Source organism: Mustela erminea, chromosome 17 (genome assembly GCF_009829155.1).
Source record: "Mustela erminea isolate mMusErm1 chromosome 17, mMusErm1.Pri, whole genome shotgun sequence".
NCBI lineage: Eukaryota > Metazoa > Chordata > Mammalia > Carnivora > Mustelidae > Mustela > Mustela erminea.
In genome coordinates, this window is record NC_045630.1 from 69,287,585 (window position 1) to 69,307,421 (window position 19,837).

Below are 19,837 nucleotides of genomic sequence, written 5' to 3' on the forward strand. Positions count from 1 at the left end.
ATATTTTATGGAATATAAAGGTCTTCAAAGAAGATCGGAGGATGTACATCTTAAGTGCAGATTACACCAAGTGAAGTGACAGCACTTGAGGAAGTTAAAGTTTAGATGCAGAAACATATCAAAGAAAAAAGAGTAATCACCCTGAAACTACAAGGAGAGATTTAATTTAACTTTGTGTGTGGAAAGAAAAAATGTTATATAAATGTAGATAAAGTCACAGTTAAGTTCTGTTCAGCAAGTGTTCTTTCTGTGGCACCCGGGTGACTCGGTCTGTCGAGCATTGGACTCGCGATCTCAGCTCAGGTCTTGATCTCCATCCTGTGCCTGGAGCCTACTTTAAAAAAGACAAATAGGGACGCCTGGGTGGCTCAATGGCTAAAGCCTCTGCCTTCGGCTCAGGTCATGATCCCAGCGTTCTGGGATCGAGCCCCGTGTCAGGTGCTCAGCTCAGCAGGGAGCCAGCTTCCCCCTCTCTCTCTGCCTGCCTCTCTGCTTACTTGTGATCTCTCTCTGTCAAATAAATAAATTTTTAAAAAAATCTTGAAAAATGAAAAAAGACAAATAAAAAGTATTTTTTCTATTCATCTCTCATTCAGCCGGCTGACATTTTTCTGATGCTCATCTCATTTCTATTTCTGTACTTAGGTGTTAGGAAAAGAGAAGTTTTTTTTTTTTTCCTGCCTCAGAAAGTAGTGAATCTAGTAAGAAGATCATCATGTTAACAAACACTACAATACACAGTGTAGTACATTTCTCCCAGGTAGAGAAGGGAGAAATTTATTAACTCTGTGGAGAGAACGAAAAGGTTAAGTATAGCTTCCTGCAAGGGGGAAGAGCCAGGTCTTGAAGGATAAATACGAGTTACTCAGTAAGGCTTAGAGGAGACGTTCTTTTTTTTTTTTTTTTAAAGACTTAATTTATTTATTTGTAAGAGAGAGAGAGTGAGAGCGAGCACAGGCAGACAGAGTGGAAGGCAGAGTCAGAGGGAGAAGCAGGCTCCCTGCAGAGCAAGGAGCCCAATGTGGGACTCGATCCCAGGACGCTGGGATCATGACCTGAGCCGAAGGCAGCCGCCCAACCAACTGAGCCACCCAGGCATACCGAGGAGACGTTCTTGATAGCAGAAGACACCTGCGAAGGCATAAAAATGAGAATAACATAGCAGGATGAGTTAGGAGCTGCAGTTCGGATCTGCACTTTCTGCCTGTTTTCCTAGGATTTCCTGTGTCCTCAGTACCATGTAAGGTTGGGTTTTGTACTTAAGAGATCCACAGAAAACAGTGGAGCTGTGTTCCACACACTCTGCCTAGACAACATCATAATACTCTGTTACTGTTAAATAAAGGTTATTTCTCACAAAGATTAAAGTCAAGAAAATAATTGTTATGTTTTAGTTATTCAAAAAACTTCTACTAGAACACTCCACCCCTTCCCCATCCTCATCCGGGCGTCATTCATTAGCATTATATGCGTCCAGCCAGTGAAGACTTGGTAGGATTGCTTTTCTGAGGAGTGAGCAGATCTCCCAGCCCGCACATTGGTGCATTTCCCCCTCAGTTTGTTGAAAATCTGAAATAGTGATTAAGATCATGGACTCAGAAATCAGATTGACTAGGCTCAGGTCCCAGTTTTGCTACTTACGGTGTAATCTTCAGGCAAATACTTAAGGTCTTTGGTTTTCTTGACTGTAAGATGATGGTAATACAGCACAGGGTTGTTTAGAGATTGTACCAGGTAATATATGAGAAGTGCCTAGGTAGCATCATGTGTGTCATGTAGCAAGTACATAATACAGATTTGCTATGACTATTTCTCTTATTTCCTAGAAAGAGAAATTTTTTTAGGAAAATAAATGATCTAGCATGCATATAATGCTTATAGGAAGTAAGAACATGTAAAATACATTTTAAAAGTATGTATAAACAACTTTGTTACATATATATGTATTTTTTCTAATTCTCAATTTATGTTCTCTTACTTTCCCTCACCTGTGAATTCTACTTTTGTGTTCTCTCACTTAACTCTAGACTAGGCTTTTTTTGTTTTTTAAGATTTTATGTTTAAGTAATCTCTGTGTAGACCCAACATGGAACTCGAATTTACAACCCCAAGATCAAGAATCACATGCTTTAATCAACTGAGCCAGGAGCCCTGAGACTGGGCTTTTATGTTTGGCTGCTGCTTCTTACCAAATCAAGTACTTGTCTTTAAAGTGAACAGGAATATATCTTTCAGTTTGAAGTTTTTAGGGCAGAGAACTTTGTCTTTGAACTGAATTGGGTTTAGTTAGGATGGTTTTCAATGTATGTATGTATTTATTTATTATTATTTTTTAAGATTCCATTCATTCACTTGACAGAGAGAGAGAGAGAGATCACAAGCAGGCAGAGAGGGGTGGGGAGGAAGCAGGCTCCCTACCGAGCAGAGAGCCCGACGCGGGGACCCCGAGACCACGACCTGAGCCGAAGGCAGAGGCCCAACCCACCGAGCCACCCAAGCGCCCCGTAGTTATTTATTTTTAAAGGTTTTATTTCTTTGAGAGAGAGCACACATGCACATGGTAGAGGGAGCGGGAGAAGCAAAGTGTCCGCTGAGCAGGAGCCCGAAGCAGGGCTCAGTCCCAGCACCCTGAAACCATGACCTGAGCTGACGACAGACGGTTTACTGACAGAATCTCGCAGGCACTCCAGCATAGTTCTGTTTTTAAATCTGATTATCTCTTTGGTTTTTAGAAGCCTGGTGTATCCTTCCAAAGCAGAACCTGCTGCTTTCACTAAACCACCTGCGTTTATTGAGTGTTTAGTATGTGCTAGACTTTAGGATACAGTAAAGAATGAACCAGACAAGGTCCTTGAGCATTTTCATTTTACTCTTCCAGAACAAGATGTTTTAGTACTGCTGCAATGTGCTACCATCATCTACATGTGGTTCAAGCAAGGTATTGTAAAACTTTCTGAAAGAATGTCTTGGAATATGATTATTTTATACCAGAGCAAGTCAGTTCTAGGACAAAACCCTCTTCCTCTTGAGGCCCTCCATTATCTGCCTGTGTTTTATCCAGGCGATCTACCGTGCAGTTCGTCCTTTGGGACATCAGTAGATTAACTCCTCTGTTCAGAGTCAAATAAAAATTAAAACTAACATTCTGTCTCCTATGCCTTCTAACAGAAGGAACCTGTAGACTTTCATTCAGTAAATATTAATTGTATACTTATGTTACACCAGGTACTGTTCTAAGCCCAGGGGGTACAGCAGTGAAAAAAAAAAAACAGTCAAAAATCATTGCTTTCAGGGGCACCCGGCCGGCTCAGCTGCTAGAGCGTGCACCTCTTGATCTCGGAGTCTTCAGTTCAAGCCCCACCTTCGGTGTAGAGATTACTTAGAAAAAAATCATTGGAGCTCACTTTGAGTAAGATATTAAATAAATGGATATAATGTCATAGCATCTCTACAGCAGGTGCTGTGAAGCACATGTAAGTGAAGTGGGGCATGGTCAGTGGTTAGGGAGGTCCTTTGAGGCAGTGGTACTGCAGTGGAGACCGGAATGCGCAGCGTCTGGGGCGACAGCACAGGCCCTCAGGCAGTAGTTCTTTGTGTTTAAGAAATGAGAAAGGGCTAGAACAGAGGAAACAAGGTGGGGGTGAATGATAGGAGATAGGTGAAGAGGTTAGCGTGGGCTATGTAATGGAGAGACCTAGAAGACTTGACTAAGTAACTAGATCTTATTCTAGATTATTCTAGATTTGATAGGAACCTGTTGGGAGGTTTGAGCAGGGAAGTGACGTACACTTTGAAAGGCAAGAATGAGGCAACCAGAGTGGCCAGGTAGGCCGTTGTGACACTTGAGGCAAGAGAGGGTTGTGAGGGGCACTTAGGGTGGTGTCAGGGAGACCGGGTCGCCGTCTGTTCTTAACGGTGGGGGGATGAGAACTTGGATTGGCTGTGGAGTGGAATAAAATGACGGTTTCACATTGGGTTTTGCTGAACATTTGCTGAAATTTGGAACACCGGGAGGGGCAGGTTGCAAGAGTGCAAAAATTAAGAATTTGTTTTGGATGTGTACTGACTTTCCTATTATTTCTGTTACTTCTATTTCTAATTCTATTCCGGTTGAGGTATTGAGTAGGAAGTTTGATCTATAAAATCAGGATTGGGGCAGATAGAAATTTGGTAGTTGATCAGGGAAGCGTGATCAGGTAGAGGGATTTAGAGCCATGGGACTTGATGAGATCACCAGGAGAGTGAGTGTAGACAGGAGATGAAGTTCTTGGAATGAATTGTGGAGTATTCTTTGGCATTTAGAGGTATTTAATCCGTACTGCCTCGGCTGAAAGAATAGTGAGATAATTTCACAAATAATACTTTCTTAAGAAAAGCTGGCAAGTACTGGTAAAGACAGAGACAAAAAAAAGTGGTTGAAGAGCAGATTTATTTTCTGTCAAATAGCTTTTTGATTGTTCCGAGATCAGAACACTCATTTTATGTGAAACTAAAACACAGTGCCTATTTTTACTAGATTGCTCTGAAAAGATGGCCAGAATGGTCATTACCTTCCTAGATATCCATTGTGGAAGGCAACATAAACTAAAATAAAGAAATAGAAATTTATAAAATAATAAAGTTTTGGGGGGCCTGGTGGCTGGCTCAGTTGGAGGAGCATATAACTTTTGATCCCAGGGTGGTGAGTTTGAGCCCAATGTTGGATGTAGAGATGACTTAAATAAAATGTAAAAACTAGTAATAAAATAATGAAGTATCAGAAGACATGAAGCTTCTTATCCATTCGCATGATAACCATTCCTGGCTTGGACAAGTTAGAGTGAGGTCAGGCTGCGTCCTGTTTTCTTCTCTGGTCTGTCACTGGGCATTGTTAAACCTTCCTTTAATGAAGCTGGTTTTTCATCTGTAGACTTGCTGAATCAACACATTAACATCTGAGAATACATTTGTAAGATCCAATTTGTGAAGGTATTAGGGACTTAATATTGTTTAGGTTTACTTGCTGCATATTTGGGGACATCTGGGCTCGGGTAGGAATTTTTTTTTTAATGTATTTGTGGTGTCCGAAATGGAAAGGAATAGAAATTACAGACCAGATCACAGCTTATAGGTTATTTTGTGGGGTTGATTTAAACCCTATCAGAAGTCCTCTTAGCTACCGCATGAAGCAGATCCTGTCTCGCTTGAGTGCATGACTTCCCGCTGGCCAGTCCCCCTCAGCCATTAGGAACGTGCAGGGCCCATCTGTTGAATTGCACTGTGCCTGAAAGGCTAGTAGTTTTGGGCTTTGTCAGTCCAGGAAGAGAAATTAATTCCATAACATTGAGGGGAAACATTTCTAATAACAACATACTCCCCAGGGTTTACCTAACATCTTGTTGCAATTTTATAGAAATCACTGAAGAAGTAAGGGTCCGTCGTGTACGACTTCTCTTTCCCAAGTCAAAGTCCGAATCATCAGGTGTGTGCATCAGAGAGCCGTTTCTCTTCCGGGTAAATGGTGTCCTTAAGAAAACACTGCCCCAAATTTCCAGATAGGTTAGAGATGATCTTCTAAAGTAGAAACCGAGATGTGTAAGAGGGCAATATGATTTGGGATTCAGATAAGCTTCTAAAAATACTTCCAGATGAATCTATTTCACAAAAATCTGGAAACTGTTCACAGAGACTTAGATGGCTCAAAAGGGGCATCTTCTAGTTTCCTGGGTATCCATTCTGTGCCTTACCTTAGCAGCTGGCCTCAAAAACAGAGGATGATGATGATGGTAGTAGTAATAGTGTTAGTAGTAGTAGTAATAGTACTAGTAGTAGTAGTAATAGTACTAGTAGTAGTAATAATAGTAGCAGTAGTAGTAATAATAGTAGCAGTAGTAGCAACAGCAGCAGCAGTTGTGATGGGCCCCATTAAGAATACAGTGAATCTTTTTATACGCTTTCCCCAGAAGCGCTTATATACACATAGAAGTTCTGCTGTATGATTTTGGGGAGCTTATAGGCAATTTTTGTTGTAGGCCAACACCCCTTGTTTCTTAGTCCTCTCAGTTACAAATGCTACAGAATGGTGGCTGTGTTCTTTACCTGATGTTCAACGTGATTGCTCTTAAAAGCGGAGGCGAGGGGCGCCTGGGTGGCTCAGTCAGTTAGGCGTCTGCCTTCGGCTTATGTCGTGATCCCGGGGTCCTGGGATCAAGCCCCACGTCGGACTCCCTGCTCAGCGGGGAGCCTGCTTCTCCCTCTCCCTCTGCCGTTCCCTCGCTTGTGTGCTCTTTCTCTCTCTCTCTGTCAAATAAATAAATAAAATCTTAAAAAAAAGCGGAGGCGAACTCACGTAAGGGCAGTGGTGGTTGTGGAGAATGGTTTGAGTAAATCTTTGCTGGACTCATCTGTCCACTACTCCCCCCCCCCCCACCCTTCACCATTTCGGTAGTACAGTAACTTCTGGAGGATCAGTAGTTACAGCAGCACACCGGTGCTAGAGATGACGCGCTGGATGTAAGAAAAGCAGTTCTCTTCACGCCGGGTAAAATGGCAGCAAAGTGAGAATTGCTCTCTGTGCCCCACCCTGACTGGCTTCCCTAGCTACATCCCACTCCCCTTTCTGAATGTGACTTCTGAATCCGAATCCGAGCGTGTCTCTCGGCATAACAGACTGCTGAGCTCCTCCTTCAGGATCCTGTCTGCCCCTTCAGCGGCGTCTCCCTGGGTCTCTTGCCCTTGTGCTGCAGCTGTTCGGAGCCGTCATCTTTCCCAAACACAGTTCGTTTATATCTCCATGACTTTCATGTTCCTCCCAGTGCCTGGCTGCCTAGAGAACACCTTCCCATCTTCTGAGACAAGGTTCAAGTTGCTGCTGTGAAGCCTTACCTGGCCATCTCCCCTCTTTTGGTGACCAGTGCGCACTCATTTCTCTTTGGCACATGCCTGGGAGTGGAGTTGCTGGGCCACAGGGTAAGCATATTTTTATGTTGAGTAAATACTGTCACACAGTTTTCCAAACTGATTGTATGACTTTGTAACTGTGCAGGAATGCATGGGGTTGCGTTTGCCACATCTGCACCAACACTTGTCATTCTCTCGTTTGAGCCGTTTTAGTGGGACGTAGTATTACATTGTGGTACTGACTTGCATTTCCCTGATTATTGGTAAGGTCGAGCATCTTTCAGTGCTTGTTGCATATTTGGGTATCTTTTTTGGTAAAGTACCTGCTCTTAATACATATTCTGAACGCATTCCTTTTCCGCAGTATGTGCCTTGCACGTGACATTATCCAATGTGTGGCCTTTTTAATCTCATGGTGGTTTCTTTTGATGAATAGAAGTTTGTATTTTTATAAAGTCCAATTAATTTTTTCCCCTGTAGAAAGGGGGGGGGGATGGTGCTCTAGTTTGATGAGATAGGTAGTTAGTGGGGGAAATGTAGAATTCCTTACCAGCAGGTGTGAAGTTTCAGTCAAGCAGGATGAGTAAGCGGGAGGTATGCTGGACGACGATGTACCTGTGGTCAGCAGTACTGAATTGCACACGTAAAAATTTGTAAAGAGGGTAAATCTCATGGCACATCTTCTTACCACAATAAAATAATAATAATTAAAAAAAAAAGTGTGTAATGCGCAGCTGTCTATTGAATGGAAAAGAACAGGAGAGGAATATTTTAAGCAAGTAGCTAGTCAGTGGCAGAATATTGGAGTTAGAAAGTGGTCCACTGTTAATTGGGTTACTTTGCTCAATTTCATGTAGATGTGAACACAACAGTAAGACTTCGAGAGGTATGGACATGGTAGCTCTGTGTATCTTAGATCTTATAAAAATATGTTTTTATTGGATTTTGGCCTAATTATGGAACTAATACAAATTCTATAATATGTCAAGAAAAATACACATAATTTTATTTCCAAACCTTTACCCCTAAAACAACCAGTGCTTTTAGCTGGTGTGTGTATAATCATTTGTACTTGATTCCGTGTGCGTATAGATACACGTGGTTGGTTTTCCTCCTTTTCCCCGCACATGTAACATGACGCTTGCTCTTCTCCTGAAAAAAGGCAGACGTGGTTCTGTATTTGTGTGCGTGTGAATATATATATATGTGTGTGCGTGTGTGTATATATTTAAATTTTTTCTGTGGCCACATTATGCAGTGCTGTAATAAACATTTATTGGCGCTTTTGTTTTTCTATGATAAGAGTATCTAAAGTTGCTATTGAAGTCAAGAGTATGAAAAATTGTCCTAGATGCTGTAAGAATTGCTTTCCAGAATACATGTGGAGGCCGCTAGTATTTATTTTCCTGTATACTTTGCTGTTTTTGCTTGTATCAGTGTTTTAAACTTCAACCAAACTGATGAGTGAAAACTGTCTTCTTGTAGCTCATACCTCCCTCACTACTAACGATGTGGCGCTTCTTTCTGTGTTTCTGTTTATTTCCATTTCTTCTGTGACATCTCTGTGCACATCTCTCGTATTACATAATTTCTTATCAGTTTATAAAATGACTCTTAACCATACTGATCTACTTTTTTAAAAAGATTTTATTTATTTATTTATTTACTTGTTTATTAATATATTTAAAAGATTTTATTTATTTATTTGACAGATCACAAGTAGGCAGAGGCAGGCAGAGAGGGAGGAGGAAGCAGGTTCCCTGCTGAACAGAGAGCCTGAGTGAGGAACTTGATCCCAGGACCCTGGGATGATGACCTGAGCAGAAGGCAGAGGCTTAACCCTCTGAGCCACCCAGGCACCCCAAAGATTTTATTTATTTATTTGACAATGAGAGAGGGAATACAACAGGGGGAGTGGGAGAGGGAAAGGCGGACTCCCCACCGAACAGGTGCCTGACATGGGGCGATCCCCGGACCCTGGGATTGTGACCTGAGCTGAGGGCAGATGCTTAACGACTGAGCCACCCAGGCGCCCCTGTAATGTTATCAAATCTCTCAGTATTCTCCTTTATGGCTTCTAGTTTCTTGATTTTGATTAGGAAGGTTTCTATACAGTAGGCTATAGAAATAGTGACAAAATCCTTCAGATACTTTCATTTTTGCATCTAGCTCTTAAATCCATGAGGAAGTTACTTTTGAGTATAACGGAAAGAATGGATCTAACTTTGTTTTCTCTAAGACAGCCAGTTAGGCAATATGTAGCAGCATATGTCAGATAAGTCATCTTGTTGCCATGTTGAAAGCTATTAACTGAAAAAGTTTTTACAAGATTACCATTAGCCCCTATTTTGTTTTTATGCAAGGGAGAGAACCCTTTCCACAAGGTACCTTGTGTTGATCTGTCAGAAAATTTTTAAATGGCTTCATTGAGATTTGTTTTGTGTCCTCTATAATTTACTGATTTAAAGTGTACAATTCTGGGCGCCTGGGTGGCTCAGTTGGTTGGGCGACTGCCTTCGGCTCAGGTCATGATCCCGGAGTCCCGGGATCGAGTCCCGCATCGGGCTCCCTGCTTGGCAGGGAGTCTGCTTCTCCCTCTGACCCTCCCCCTTCTCATACTCTCTCTCTCTCTCTCAAATAAATAAATAAAATCTTTAAAAAAAAGTAAAGTGTACAATTCAGTGTTCTTGGTATAGTCACATAGTTATACAACCATCCCCACTACCTAATACTAGAACATCCGATCGTGTAGTAGCTAGGACTCACTCCATTCTCCTTTTCCCCTATGCCTAGATAACCATGAATCTACTTTCTTTCTCTGTGGATTTTCCTTTTATGGACATATGATTTGTTGTTATATAATCTGTTGTATTTTGGAATAGGCATTTTTATTTAGCATAATGTTTAGGGTACATCCGCACTGTCACATACCAGGGTACATCCGCACTGTCGCATACCAGGGTACGTCCGCACTGTCGCATACCAGGGTACGTCCGCACTGTCGCATACCAGGGTACGTCCGCACTGTCGCATACCAGGGTACGTCCGCACTGTCGCATACCAGGGTACGTCCGCACTGTCGCATACCAGGGTACGTCCGCACTGTCGCATACCAGTACTCCATCCTTCCTCTCTCCCTCCCTCCTGCCAAGATTTATTTACTTGGGGGGAAGGGCAGAGGGAGAGAGTCTCAATCAGACTCCACTCTGAGGGCAAACCCCAGCACAGGCTCCATCTCAGGACTCTGAGATCATGACGTGAGCTGAAGTCCAGAGGTAAACACCTAACCCACTGAGCCACCTCGTGGTCCTGGATGTCATTCTTCTTTACTGATGAATGACATTCCATTGTATGGATAATGTTGCTGTGAACATTTGTGTGCAAGTTTTTGGGATCCATGTTTCCATTTTCCTGGGTATGTACCTAACAGTGAACTTGCTGGGCCATCTGGTGGCTCTGTTTAACCTTTTGGGGAGCTGCCAAACTGTTTTCCAAAGTGTCTGCACCATTTTACATTCCTATCCATTTCTCTGCATAAAATCTTTATAAAAAACAAGTGTAAGATATTTACAGTGTGAATGGTGCCCTTTCGAAGTGGCTCTTCTGTTTAATATGAAACCACGTGCGTGGGCCTGGAGTCACAGCCCCTAGCCCGTGTCAGAGTGCAGTAACTCATTATGGGGAAAATGTGATCTAAATTTTACTTCCCTCTTGTTGCCATTTTAGGATTCCCTGGGGATGGAAGTCGGCATCTCTCTTCCTTGCAACAGCAGCAGCCCATTCCCCCCCTTTTTTTTAAATTTAAATAAAAACAGAGTTAAGTCTCTACATCTGAGCTTTGTTAACTTTACTTCTCAGGAAGAGCTCTGTAAGGTTTGATTAGATTATCCATGAGACAGTGAGTGTGGCTTTTCCCAAGGGCTTAGCTTCGGGAATGCTTTCTGTCTGCCTTTCCCCCATGGCTCCCTCGTGGCAATACCGTCTCCTACTATGCTTTCTTGTTTTGACTTTCAGAATTAGTTTGTGGGTATAATAAAGTATTTCCTTGGTCTTGAGACACATTCTTTTCTCTCAGTTTTATGTTTCTGAAATTAGGAAATCACACAATTGATAATGTATTTAATGTGGTAGTAGTTAAAATTTTTTTCTCCTGAAAATGTGGTCAGTGATCCATGAAGCCTTTTTATTTATTTTTTTTTTTTAAAGATATTTATTTGAAAGAGCAAGAGCCACAAGCAGGCAGCGCAGCAGAGGGAGAGGGAGAAGCAGGCTCCCCACAGAGCAGGGAGCCCGATGTAGAGCTCCATCCCAGGACCCTGGGGTCACCACCTGGGCGGAGGGCAGTTGCTTAACCCACTGAGCCACCCAGACACACCATCATGAAGACTTTTATTTAAAAATCACTGGCAGGGCACCTGGGTGGCTCAATGGATTATGCCTCTGCCTTCGGCTTGGGTCCTGATCTCAGGGTCCCAGGATCGAGTCCCCTATCAGGCTCTCCTTTCAGCGGGGAGCCTGCTTCCTCCTCTTTCTCCGCCTGCCTCTCTGCCTACTTATGATCTCTCTCTGTCAAAGAAATAAATAAAATCTTAAAAAAAAATCAGTGGCGTCTTGGAATTTAAGAAATATATACTGTACGCAGGTATGAAAATAGCTAGATTGACTGGTGATTAGTACTTTGAAAGTTAGGAGTTATTGGTGGTTGTCACTCTCTCTTTTTTTTTTTTTTAAGATTTTATTTATTTCTTTGACAAAGATCACAAGTAGGTAGAGAGGCAGGCAGAGAGAGAGAGGAGGAAGCAGGCTCCCCGCTGAGCAGAGAGCCCGATGCGGGGCTCCATTTCAGGACCCTGAGATCATGACCCGAGCTGAAGGCAGAGGCTTAACCCACTGAGCCACCCAGGTGCCCTGTCATTCTCTTTTTTAAATGAAATGATGTTCTCTAGTTCAGTCAAAAAGCTTTGTCCAGGGCACCTGGGGGGCTCAGTTGAGTGTCCAGCTCTTGATTTCAGCTCAGGTCATGATCTCAGGGTTGTGAGATTGAGCCCCACTATGGGCTCTGTGCTCAGCGGGGAGTCTGCTTGAGATGCTCTCTCCCCTCTCGGTGGTCACCCGCCCACTCCTTCTCTCTCTCAAATGAGTAAATCTTTAAAAAAAAAAAAAAGCAGCTTTCTCCAACTCTGTAAGTATAGTTTATGTTATATAAATTATTTAGAAACATGGGTCAAGTTTTCTTGTTATCTTTATGAATATATTCTAGCTTTTTGTGATTTCAGTGAGTAGTAGATCAGTGGCACAATATAAAACATCTTCAGGTTTAGCAGACTGCTTACCCTTTTACTTTTGAAGAGCAAATTACATGGTGATATATACATAGTGCTTATTTTTAAAATTGTAATAGTATAAGATATGATATTTAAAGAAAAATGTCAATCCTTTAATATTTTTATTTTCATTGTATTCTCTTAGTTTTTGTCTACATATGTAATTTAAAATACAGCAGTGTATGTTTGCTAATTCAGCTAGTAGATATTATCGAATACCTTTTATGTTCGGGGACTTTGCTAAGGAGATTGCAGTGAATAAGGCAATGAGGATTCTTATTCTCATGGAACAAATGCTGTAGTGGAAAATATGAGTGTTAAGCGTATAATTTACCCAGAAAAAGCATATAACTTACTAGGATGATGAGCGTTAAGAGACTTACAGAATGCTGCATGAGCACTTAACAGGGAGATGTCCCTTGGTCGAGCAGGGAAATGACACAGATTATTTAAAAATCATATTTCTAGCTGCATCTCAGAGCAGGGACTGGAGGAGAACAAGGTGGATATGCAGAGTTAGAAAGCTGCTATATTCTGTTAAGATCTGTTGTTGTTTCGGATAGAATGGCAGTGGACTTAGAACTCAGTGTAAATAGAAATTATGTGGAATTCACAAGTTTTGGTGTTAGGGTCGCGTTGGGAACGGGGCGGGGGTGAGAGAGGACGCAAGGGTGGCTGCCAGGTTTCCGACTTGAGCAAGTGGCAGTACTGCGTTCACTTGGCTAGTGTGATGGGTCCCAGGAAACGCGATGTAGGACTGGACAGTGTAAAAGCTGCGGTAAACTAGGACCCATAATGTGGTGTGATTTTTTTAAAGATCTTACACAGTTAATTTATATGTTTTTTACTGTTGAGAAATAGAACATCGTCTGTGACGATGTTTGATAAAGACCACAGAGAAGACCAAAATTTATCACAGACGAGACAAGCTAGACTTATTTTAAGCTAAAAATCTGCTGACATTGTTTAGTCTGTAATGTGATAATTCAGGTAAGTGTACTTATCCAGAAAGAGAGAAAAGTTGTTCTTGCATATTAAAGAGAGTTCAGATAAATTATCTTTCTTACCAAGTTGGAAAACCATTCTAAGACTCTGTTATATATTCATATGTTGTCGTCATACTGCCTCCCTGTGTGGGTGTCTTGTGCGTGTGCTCCCTGCTGCCAGCTTGACCTTGTACTTAAATGTTTCACGGCCGTCTAAGATTTAACGTTCAGCTGAACTCTCAGTCTCCCCTCCTGTCTGTCTCATCCGAGCAGACAGCTTTTATAGTGTCAGCCCGGTGAGGGCGGGGACTTTCCTGTTTTTGCGCTGCTTTGTCCCCAGTTGCTGTCATGCAGTGGGCATCGTAAGTACTTTGTTGTCGGGATGTCTGAGTGGTACCACAGAACCGTTCACCAGTTGCTTAAGTCTTTGCTTCTCTTCCTCCTTTCTGTATCTTGCTGACAAATCAAATCTGTTATTCCTTAGAAGTATCTCTTAATTCATCCGTTTTTTAAATTTTCAGTACTACTTTGCTAATCTGTGAATTTTATAACTAGTATTCCAGAATCAGCTTTGCTTTTTTTTTTTTTTTAAGGGCTTCATAATTTTGGACATGGAGAGTTCGAGTAGGGGAAGGGGCAACAGGAGAGGGAGACAGAATCTCAAGCAGACTCCCTGCTGAGTCTAGGTACATGGGGCTTGATCTCTTGACCCTGAGATCATGACTTGAGCTGCCGTTTAACCAACTGAGCCACCCATGTGCTGCCCCAAGTTTTGCTGTCTTTCTAATCATTCTTCCACAGCAGCCAGGGAGGTTTTTTAAAGTATAAGCTGTTGGGGCTCCTGGGTGGCTCAGTCTGTTAAGCTGCTGCCTTTGGCTCAGGTCATGATCCCAGGGTCCTGAGATCCAGTCGGGCTCCCTGCTCAGTGGGGCCTGCTTCTCTCTCCACCCCTGCCTGCCTCTCTGCCTGCATGTGAGCGTGCTCGCTCACTCTCTCTGACAAATAAAGAAATACATAAAAATTTAAAAAAAAACAAAAAACACAACAACCCATAAGTTGTATCTTACTACTCTTCTGCTCAGAACTAAGTTTGGATTCCAAATCCTTAAGGTAGCCCAACAGGCTCTTAATCTATTTTTTTTTTTTTTTTTAAGATTCAGTTTATTTGTCAGAGAGTGTGTAAGCACAAGCAGGGGGAGCAGCCCACAGAGGGAGAAGCAGGCTCCCCACTGAGCCAGGAGCCCAATGTGGGACTCTGTCCTGGGACCCTGGTATCATGTCCCAAGCCAAAGGCAGACACCTAACTGACCCAGCCACCCAGCTGTCCTGAAAGCTATTTTCATATAGCTTTCCAGTTTTGTTTTGTGTTGTCCCCACTTTGGTGAATCTACTGTTAATCTTTACAGTTTCAGGGACTTTTTACACATACTATTCCCTGTTTTGGGAACATACTTAACTCGACATTTTGCCTGGCTATTTCCTACTTAGACTGCGTCTCAGCTTAAAGTTAACTGTTTTTCCAAGGTATATTCCCTGTTCCTCCAAATTTCCTTGATATACAACTTCCTATATTCAGTACCTTCACGTTTATTATGTTCTAACCACATTTTTAAATAATTAGTCATTTATCTGCCTCCCTCTCTCAAATACAAAGTTTGTAAGACGTGGGACCATATTGTATTATTTACAGCCATTTGTACAGTGGTTCTCAAGACATATTGAGGCTCTCAAAATGTCCACTGAATGAAGGAATAGATTAAGGATGATGAATGCATAAAGGAAATGATATAATGGTTGCAGAAGACAAGCAAGTGTCATCACAGAAGACAAGCAAGAGTTCCAAACAGCAGGTCTGCGAGGTGTCCTGCGAGGTGTCACGGAGGGGAGGACTGAGACCAGGAATAAACATGTTTGGGAGGCAGCGGAACACCGTATTCGAGAAGAGCCAGACAGACCTCAAGCATTTTTTTGGTTATTAGCTTATTTTTTCATCTCTGAAAATGGAATCGTAATAGTAACTGAGATCATCTGTGTAACAGTAGCATAGAGCTTTGCACATATTAAGACTCAGCAAATTTTTAGGTTTTTGTTGTTGTTTGGTTTGGTTTTTGTTTTTCTTTTTACTTAACTAATGCTGCATCTCCTGGAAGGACTCAGTTTTGTAGTATTTAATGAATACAGAGTTGATTTTATATTGCTTTGCTAAGTAGTGTTTTATCAAAGTATGCCTGTTCCCTTCCAACCTCCAGTGATAGACTAGGTGTCTATACAGAATGGTCTCCAGACTTAGTTGAATTGTTTTCCATAATGGTTTGGTATCTCACAGAACAGAGCCTGTGTTAACTCTGAATTTGTCTATTTTTATCCGATGCATTGTTTGTTACTTGAATGTGAGATTCGTATGGGAGAGGCGGGTGGGCACTAGTCACCACTTTGGAGAGGGCGTAGGGCATGAAGGCGAAAACAAATTTGAGCGATTCCTGATCAAGAGTTTGGTATTTGTCTTGTTTGCCCAGGTTTTGTCACATTGCAGTTCACGGCGGGCCAGCAGTAGGGCACTCATAGATCACTATGAAGTGTGATTTACTTGTATATTTGTAGGTAGTATCTAATATGCTGTTAGATTATCATGCTTTGGGGTTCCTGGGTGGCTCAGTTGGCTAAGCGTCTGCGTGCGGCTCAGGTCATGACCCAGGGTCCTGGGATCCAGTTCTGCACCGGCTCCCTGCTCAGCCGGAAGTCGGCTTCTCCCTCGGCCGCTGCCCGCTGCTGCCCCTGCTCATGCTCTCTTCCTCCCCACCATGAGTAAATAGAATCTTAAAAAAAAAAAAAGATAATCCTGCCTTGTGTTGATATAATGTATATATCCTATTAATACAATTAGTAACTTCCCTTATTTTTAAGATCTCATTTATTTGAAAGATGGAGACATCTTGCGCATGCGCACAGGAGTTGGTGGGGAGGGGCAAGAGGGAGAGGGACAGGCAGACTCCCCGCTGAGTGCGGACCCACCCAGGCGCCGCGGTAATTAGTAATTTTCTAAACAGTTTGTTCACAGCTAAAATGATCTCAGTGAAAGGGCTTCAGGCTATAGATTTAGTATCAGTTTCCTTTGGATTTGGACTAGACTGTTCTGGGTGATTTCAGTGATTTGAGGACATCCTGTAAATCCCAAAGTTGCGAGCGAGATGAATGTTGAGTTTGTCGCTTAGAGCAAAGAGATTCTAGCGGTCTTAGTTCTGTGTTTCTCCTTGGAACTGTATTTTGACTTGGATATTGTAGTAGGAACCAGATTACATTGTGTGACAGCATGTGTCCTTGTCCCTGGATGGAAAACCTAGTGTATATAGATGGAAGAGTATCATTTACGGAGAACGCTGCATTCAAAGTTCAAAATCAGCATTCTGGCAGCTGGTGTAGGGACTGGTTTTCAAGCAGTTTACATTTAGCAGATAAAAAGCATTCTTTGTTGTGAAGTATCTTCAAAATTTGGATTTATCTTTCCTAGAAACACTTAAATTTGGTATGTACGGTTTGCCAATCATGCTTTTCCAGTCTCACTGCCTAGATGGATTCACAAAATAGGCCCCTAGGCTCACTGTCCTTTCTCCTCTTTGATGAAGTTAGGGAAACATAGAATTTCTCTATTCTTACCTACGTTTCTGGGGTAGTGATCAGTGTTTTCAAATTAGTTCTTTTTTAGTTTATTGATATTCTATTTGTATAGTAATTTGTGTCACTCATATTCAGTTTTTCCATTTTAAAATGAAGAGAATCATGCTCTCCAAACCCTTCTCTGGAATGTGTTAAAAGTGAGTAAGTGCTGGTAAAAATGCTTTTGAGTTCTTTGGAGGAAATACTGAAATTCTGGTTCACATTTATACATATATATGTTAATGCGTTCTGGAATTCCTTCATTATGAAAAGAATTGTAGGGAAATTTAAAAATGTGTGTACTTGTGAGTACTGGATATAAAAGCGGTTGTTTCTGTGTAAATTATTTGTTTTTGTTCTAGAACAGGTTTGTTTTCATGAGCGACTGGAAGGGTATACGCAGGTATGTCAGTGCACTAGTCACTTGAAACCCAGGATGGGCATCAAAAATTAAGGAACATGCAGCTCCTGGGTGGCTCAGTTGATTGTGTCCAATTGTTTTTTGTTTTTTTTTAATTTAAGATTTATTCAGTTATTTTAGAGAGAGAGAGGCAGAGAACAGGGAGGGGGCAGAGAAAGGGAGAGAATGTATAGCCGCTGAGCCTGGAGCTAGACTTGAGGCTCAATCTCATGGCGCTGAGATCGTGACCTGAGCTGAAATCACCAGTTGGAGGCTTAACATACCAAGCCACTGGGTGTTCCAAGAGTCCAACTCTTGGTCTCAGCTCATGTTTTGATCTCAGGGTCGTGAGTTCAAGACCTATGCTGGAGTCTACACTGGGCGTGGAGCCTACTTTAAAATAGGTAAATAAATAAGAAAGGAGGGGCGCCTGGGTGGCTCAGTGGGTTAAACCTCTGCCTTTGGCTCGGGTTGTGGTCTCAGGTTCCTGGATCAAGCCCTGCATCAGGCTCTCTGCTCTGCGGGGAGCCTGCTTCCCTGCTCTCTGTCTGCCTCTCTGCCTACTTGTGATCTCTTTCTCTGTCAAATAAAGAAATAGAATCTTCAAAAAAAAAAAAATTTACAAAATAAAAAGAAGAAACATGGGAGAAAAGAAATAGAAAAGGAACAAAATAAAGCCAGTAAGATGTGTCCCACAAAAAAAACATGCAATTAATTCAAATATTTATTGAACACCTCCTATATGCCAGGTGTAGTTTTAGGTGCTAGGATGTTACATTGAACTAAACTGACAAAAAACCCAGTTCCTGGAGGCACTTTTATATCCCAGTGGAAAGGTATCAACAATAAGTAAATACATCGTTCACCAGATTGTGAGAAGCGTCATGGAGGAAAATAAAATAGGATAGAGTGTTAGAAGAAGATGGTAACATGAGTAGTTTTCAGTTTTATAAAGGATTGTCAGGGATTGCCTGTTCCAGGAGGTTACATTTAGGCAAAGGTGAAGGACATGAAAGAGCAAATCATGCAATTATCTGAGGAAAGAATGTTCTAGTCAGAATAATAGTTGCAAAGGTCCTGTGGTAGGAGTAATTTACTTTGATGAAGAGGAGACGGCTTCTGACCCCCCTTCTGGGAAGTAAGTGGGGAGTTTGGTAGGAGACGGAGGAGAGGCAGAGGGGACTGTAGGGCAGAGTAAATAGAGCCTTTAGACCCTCGGAAGGACTTTGACTCCCACTGGGAGTGGGACGGGAAAGGGTGGAAAGGGTGTGGAGCAGAGCAAGGACCCCATCGACACAGCTTTAAGGATCACCTGGCTGCGGAGTTGAGGAGATTAAGGAGATACGGAGGGCCGAAGCTGCGGGCGGCCAGTGGAGAGCCGACTCCTGGGTGGTCCAGGTGCTGGACGAGCACGTGGCTCTGAGCGGCAGCTGCCAGGTTAGCGAGAGCCGCACGGTGGCTGCTCTGAAGGCAGAGCAGTCTGCTGACAATGGGCGTGTGAGTCACAGGGGAGAAGGGAGTTCAAGGAGGTTAGGAAGTTTCAGCCCAACTCTTTCTAGCTGGAGTTGCGTTCATACACTGAGATGAGGAAGCCCGTGGGAAGAACGGACGGGGATGGGGGATGGGGATGAGGTAGAAGAGGAATTGATTTGAAGCAGACGAGGCCGTGATCGTATAGTGGTTAGTACTCTGCGTTGTGATTTGAAGCAGACGAAGCTTGTGGTGTCTAACCAGTAGACATCTAGGCAGTGTGTTGGGCAGGCAGTTAGATACAGGGTTCTGGGGTTCTAGGAAGAGGTCCCAGCTGGCCTCTATCTAGTGATAGAAACTTGTAAATCAACAATGTGGGATGGAATACAAGGCCGAAAGATTGGATTTGTTCATTTAGCAATAAGCGTAGATGGGGAAGGGAAGAGTGTGCCCTCGGGTGCTCCGGTGTTTAATGTTGGGGGGGAGGGGAGGGGAGACTGGTAAAGGAGACTGAGGGTGACTAGCCAGTAAGGCAGAAGAATCCAGAAAGGACGCCTGGAAGTCAGTGTGGAGATGATGGGGCTGTTCCGCTGTGTCATGTTCTGTGACAAGGTCAGGTAGAGGACTGAGAACTGACCGGTGTGCTTAGTAGTATAGAGTATGTCAGTGTCCTTGGCCAGCATTTTATTTGGAGAGGTGGTGGTGAAACTATGATTGGTGCGTTTCAAAGAAAAAAGGTGAGGATTTAGCGATGGCAAGAGTGGACTGCTCTTTGAAGAAGCTTTGTTTTGAGAGGGGGCAGAGAAATGCGAAGCTGGTAGAAGATAGAGGGTCAGAGGAGTTTTCTTAGATGAGAAATACTGTAGTATGTTTTCATGCTGACTGGTATTATCCAGAGGAAAAAGGAGAAGCGGATGGTGCAAGGGAGCAAGGATAGTTGTCCTAGTAAAGCTCTTGAGAAGGCGAGGAGAGGGTAGGCCTAGTGCTTGAGGGGAGGGGTTAGAAGTGTATGTATTTTTAAATTATTGTTATCTTCTTTTTTTTTTTAAGCTTTTATTTATTTATTTGATAGGCAGAGATCAAAAGTAGGCAGAGAGGCAGGCAGAGAGAGAGAGAGAGAGGAG

General features: G+C 42.6%; 1 protein-coding gene across 7 annotated transcripts in view; it reads left to right on the forward strand.

The window, feature by feature from the left end:
• The window catches only part of ASH1L (ASH1 like histone lysine methyltransferase), a 180,454-nt gene that overhangs the window by 6,656 nt on the left and 153,961 nt on the right, over nucleotides 1-19,837 (forward strand). For 2 of the 7 annotated variants that reach the window (XM_032318697.1, XM_032318699.1), the window contains exon 2: nucleotides 6,795-6,948. The exons of 1 other annotated variant lie outside the window; for it this stretch is intronic. The gene's annotated coding sequence lies outside the window, so the exon portion shown is untranslated. Of the gene's footprint in view, nucleotides 1-6,257; nucleotides 6,949-19,837 lie in introns of those variants that run through there. 4 more of the 7 variants (XR_004280171.1, XM_032318702.1, XM_032318700.1 and 1 more) reach the window with 3 other exon arrangements.